The sequence below is a fragment of the Zonotrichia albicollis genome, chromosome 3, assembly GCF_047830755.1.
Source record: "Zonotrichia albicollis isolate bZonAlb1 chromosome 3, bZonAlb1.hap1, whole genome shotgun sequence".
Taxonomy (NCBI): domain Eukaryota; kingdom Metazoa; phylum Chordata; class Aves; order Passeriformes; family Passerellidae; genus Zonotrichia; species Zonotrichia albicollis.
The window spans coordinates 19,948,129-19,953,339 of NC_133821.1; the positions used below are offsets into that span (position 1 = coordinate 19,948,129).

A 5,211-nucleotide genomic window follows, 5' to 3' on the forward strand; every position below is an offset into this window, starting at 1 on the left:
CAGGACTCTGACTGGAGTTCTTGCCAGGGAGGCACCACAAGCTCCCATGTGTGATGGGATGTAGCATTCCACTGGGAGCCTCACTGCAGGGGTATATAGATAGAAAAGAAATATGAGCTATCTCAAATATAACTTCTAAGAGGTATTGCCATAACTTATGTTTCAGAAATTCTTTTCATTTTATGCATAGTCTTTTTTTTTTATCTTCCCATCTTTATACATTTCAGATTAGAAAAATATCCACGCTCTTCCATGGAAAGCAAAAATTCCAAAGAGAAAGGGTTAGTTGAATAGTTTTCTTGTGAAGTTTCACAAGAAACTTTTCAGCCATTCACGGTGTTAAAATTTCAAATTTTTTCTTTTACTCCCTCTTATAAAAATATATTTTGCTACTTGTTAATAAATGCAAAGGATCAATGTGGGGAATGTTATAGTAACAAGATAAAATTAGTTTAAGAAAATTACATCCTTATTTTTCCATAATTTCCCTTGCTATGTGTATATGACATTGTGCTATCCTTTATCAATGTGGGCCTGTGCTGTGAAATTAAATCAATAACCACCAACAATTGAACTCTGAGGGGTAAGGAAACCAACCCCTTACACTATAATTTTTTCTTTAATTTGTTATTTATTTCCCCTTGTCTTTGGGTAGTAATCTATGTTCTGAACAAGCACCACTGGATAAAGTACAATATCACATAAACTATGTGATGCTGTACAGATACTTTGCACTCAGAAGGTCTTGTTGGAAAGATTGAAACAATTCTAAGTGATTTAAAATTTGCATCTTTTTTCATCAAAAATTACAAACCCTGACTGTGATGTGATTTGCTGTGAGAACGAAAGGTGTGGTTATGGTGAGTGTTCAAAGAAGAAAATGCAACAGAATTTCCTAACTTTTGTCCTTGTCTTATTTTCTAGGATATGGACAAGTGTGTAAAATGGAAAAGGAAAGGAAAAACTGAGGGCATTTGTACATTCAGCAGCACCACAGGCAAGGTGTGAGGTGAGTGAGCCCTTGTGTGAACGTTCTGGCTTTGCCCATGGACTGGGGAGGTGCGGCTGGAACTTGCAGAGAGGTTCCCCATGCCCAGGGTCTGAAGTGCCCATGCCAGGGTCCAATCTCAGCAGGCACACATGCTCACAGACTGGATGTGTCCCAACTTCTCTGCAGTCCCACTGTCCTCTTCTTGCTACCAAGAGGATTTTTCGCTCACAAAAACCTGAGGCTTTGCTTTGACAAGAATTCAGTTGGACAGGAACACATGTAAAACAAAACAAAAGTATGGAAAACCTTATAAATTACTGTGTCTGCTGCATATCATGTTCCAAAACATTAAAGACTCCACAGGAACAAGAGTTCACAGCACGCACAGTGGTGTTTTGGGTTTTAGATTTTTTCATGGTCTCCTGTTATTTATTTCTGTTAGAAGTTACTCTGAAGCCGACTAAAATGAATTATTAAGCAACCTTGTGTAACTGCTGTTTGTGCACTGAATTTATGGACTGTTGTGATTGTTGTGCGTGTTTACTTTGTCTTATTGACACAGTTAGCAAGTTAACAGTAATAAAAATAATAGTAATAAAAATAATAGTAATAAAAATAATCACTATGAGTTTACACTGCACAGAAGCTGACATTCTCTTTTCATTCTCTTTTTTATTTTTTTTTTTCCTTCTCCCCTTTTTACTTGCCTTCCTGACCCGGACTTTACACCCATGAGGTTTTTCTTTGCAAACACTGCAGAATGAGCTGGATGGAGGGGAGGATGCTGCCCTAGCCATGGATTATTTTGCAGGTGGGCCGCCCCAGCAAGCAATCAGCACTTGCTGTGCACACTTCACCTCCTGCACTGAGAATTATCCCTGGATCCTGTCCCTTGTTCCAGCCATGGCCACCTGCATATCAGAACATTTTCATAGTGGTGCTGTGCTCCCCCTGTTCAGTGCAGCTGGTGCATGGGGGCATGAAGGGAGTTCAATAATTGCGTGTCAGTGGGTAAGGTTCCGGTCTTGCTTTCAGTGAAGTGAGCTCCTGCTGTGTCTATCAAAAATTATATCTTTTGGGGCTTTTATTTATTGCCAGCAGGAAAGAACAGCAACAACAACAACAACATCAAAAAATAAACTGCAGCAGTCTCTGTCCCTGAATCTAGTTGTTCCTTGACCTGTGTGTATGACCTGGAGGCCAGGCACCTTATATCCTCCAAACCAGTGCATTAGAAATGTACTTTTCCCAGCTTTTCAGCATGCACCGAACCCCCAAAATAGGCTGAAACATAGAAAACATTCAATTTGTGTAACTGGATTGAGGAGTGTCTGCATTTGCAGTTGCAATGATGCATCCATGGCAGCCTCCAGTATGATAAAAAGAAACAGAAGAGGATGGGGGACAAATATGTCAGTGGCAGCAGGAATAGGACACATGTCTACAACCTTCCTCCTTAAATTGTCTCAACTTCAGTTTGAGTTTTTATGGTGACTCACAGGCTGCACATTGTAGTAAAGGTCAAGCTTTCTGCAAATCTCCATGGACAGAGCTCCTCCAGCCCCTGGAGACACTTGCTTCAGTGGTGGATCAGCCTGATGGTGAAGAACATCTTTCTCTGCATCCCCTTATAGCTGTCCTTGCTCCATTGCAGTCATTACCTCTCATCCTCTCAGCGTGAGATGCAGAGAAGTCTGGCTCCCTTATCTACAACCCCTAAAGGTAGCTGAAGACAAAAGTTGGCTCCCTTCAGCCTTCACTTCTCCAGGCTGGAAAACTCAGCTCCTTCTACCTCATGTTCACATTTAGTACACATGCTCTCAGATCTGGAAGAATTATTTTCACAAAATGTCTTATTTTAAATAATTGGATAGAATTTTAAAATGCTCTCTTTTTTTCTTCTTTTTTAAAATAGATTTGGTCACTTTCTTGATTCCTTTTGTTCCTGAGGCCAAAAAATTACCTCACTCATTCAAGTCCATCCTCTGTCTAAGCAAACCCAAAATGTAACCAGCAGAAGACATGTAAAGGCCATTTCTGTGGTTAACTCCTGTCCTCCTGCTGAGTCTAAGCTCAGAGAGTCTGAGCTTAATGGGCAGAAGTCAAAGGCTCTGAGACCTTCCTTTTTCTCTCCTTCTTTTCCAGCTTCCTAAAGGCTTTCAAAGAACACTATTACTGCCAGCCCCAGCCCCTGCAGCCCTGCCTGGGAGTCCTGATGCCTGTCCATGAAGATCTGCTCATTCATCTGCTGCCTCTTGAGGAGCCTGACCTCAGGTCTTGGAGGATGCTCTCCTGGTGAGTCCATGCTCTGCTTTTAGGCACTCTGCACTCCTGCTCTGTGTGCACTGCTCGCAGCTTCCTTTTCTCCTTGCCATAACCACAAGATTTGATTTCATCTTCTCCTTTAGCTAATAAAGAGGTCTTTTAAAAGTTGGTAGCTTTATGCATTGTTTTTCAAACTGGCAGCCTTGTTTAGGGCCTCAGCTCAAGTGATTTTTTCAGTCCTACTGTCCAAGTAAAGGTGAGTATTTTATTTCCTGTGTTGTTACTGTTCTGTACAGTATTGATGGGCATCATGAGGTGTAAATCTGGTTGAACTTCATGGATGTGCTTCTTGTCATTTCTTAAGGCTAAGTGGAAAAAAACCAGTGAGGCTGTGTAGGCAGTAAGAGCTGAAAGAGAAGTTGCTGGACAAGACAGTAATTAGTAGTTAGCCTGACTGCCTCTAGCAAAAATCAAATCTTTATGGCCCTGTGGTCTTTTTAGTGATTGAGTGCAAAAAAAAGCTGGGTCACTTGGTACTGCTGTGTGGGCTTCAGGGCAGGAAACAGTCAGGGAGTGGAGAGAGGTAGCAGACCAAAACAAAGTTTAGCTTTAAGAGGAAGCAGAGATATCACAGCTCCAGGTGCTGAACTCAACAAAAGCAGGTCTGAAAATTGTATCCAGACAAGTTGTTTCTGTAACTGTCCCTCAACGAACACCATTTTATATGAATTGTTTGAAAATGCACATGGTTGTACCAAAGGAGTGCTCTGGTAATGCATGTACTGTTTGCTAAATTTTCCAACCTGAATCCAACATATCTGTCTTCCTTCAGTAATCTTGCAGTGCAACTTGCCTGAGAACTGAGCCAAAACTTCACTCCAAATTTTATGTTCTTTTAAGAGCTGGGATAATGGAACTCATTGTTTTGCTTTGGGTGGAAAGGCTGTTGACAGTGGGGGCACATGGGCCTCACCTAGATCCACCTTGGGCAGCACAAACCAAAATGGCCACAAAAGGGTGACAGGTCACAGGGTCTCACACTTTTACAAGTTTTGGTCCATTAGCATATTGGGGTTAATTGTCCAATTACAGCTTTAGCCCATGAAGTCCCATCCTTGTTTTCTCTCTTCATTCCACCGCTGTTTCTGCTCTTGGGCCTGAGATCTAGATCAGCTGGTTTTGATTCCCAGCTAGAAAAGGAATTGTTTTGTCTCCCTTCTCTGGGAAGAGAGCTTGCTATCTCTTAATATGAAGCCTAGACTTACACTCTAAAGCAGAACAGAATCTGCAAAATATAAAAGCCAAAACCTGAGGCACCAGCAGCACCGTGAAAGAACCAGATGTGCTTGTGGCAAGCTCAATCCTCAACAGAGATGTCATTGTTTTGCTTTGGGTGGAAAGGCTGTTGACAGTGGGGGCACATGGGCCTCCAGCCTGTCCCCAGGATGGATAAGTTCACCCTAATGAATGGTATTTAAGAATGGTATTTCCCAGTTTAGTGTTCCCACTGAAACACTCCAGACCATGTGCTGCCCACTCACTTCCACCCCACCTTTCCCTGAGACAGGATGGAGAGGAGAACTGGGGCTATAAAAAGGCAGAGATCACGTGCTGAGACAAGAACAATTCACTAGAAACAGCAATGAGATGAGAAAGCAAGAAGTAACAATAATAATCGAAATACCAGAGATCCAAAAACAGATGGTTTGCCTGTACCAGACAGGCAAATCATCCACAGGTGATTGCTCACCACAGGGAATCTGGCACTACACCACTGCACACACCAGAAAATCAGGGACACACCACCACCCTCCCTTCCCCTGCCACGGAGTGAGGTGATGTGGAATAATCCCAGGGTTCTGGCCTTGCCCCTCCTGGCTGCTGCAAAAATTAACTCTGTCTTGCCTGGAGCCAGGACACACACCTAGAGAGAAAACCTGTGCCCTGGCTCTTCA

The 5,211-nt window shown here is 42.6% G+C and overlaps 1 long non-coding RNA gene across 1 annotated transcript; it reads left to right on the plus strand.

The window, feature by feature from the left end:
• Nucleotides 1-891: 891 nt before the first annotated feature.
• On the plus strand, nt 892-3,261 carry LOC113459829 (uncharacterized). Its single transcript, XR_003381397.2, has 3 exons — nt 892-1,009; nt 1,728-1,802; nt 3,137-3,261. It is a non-coding gene; the product is annotated as an uncharacterized LOC113459829 (long non-coding RNA).
• The last annotated feature ends 1,950 nt before the right edge of the window (nt 3,262-5,211 follow it).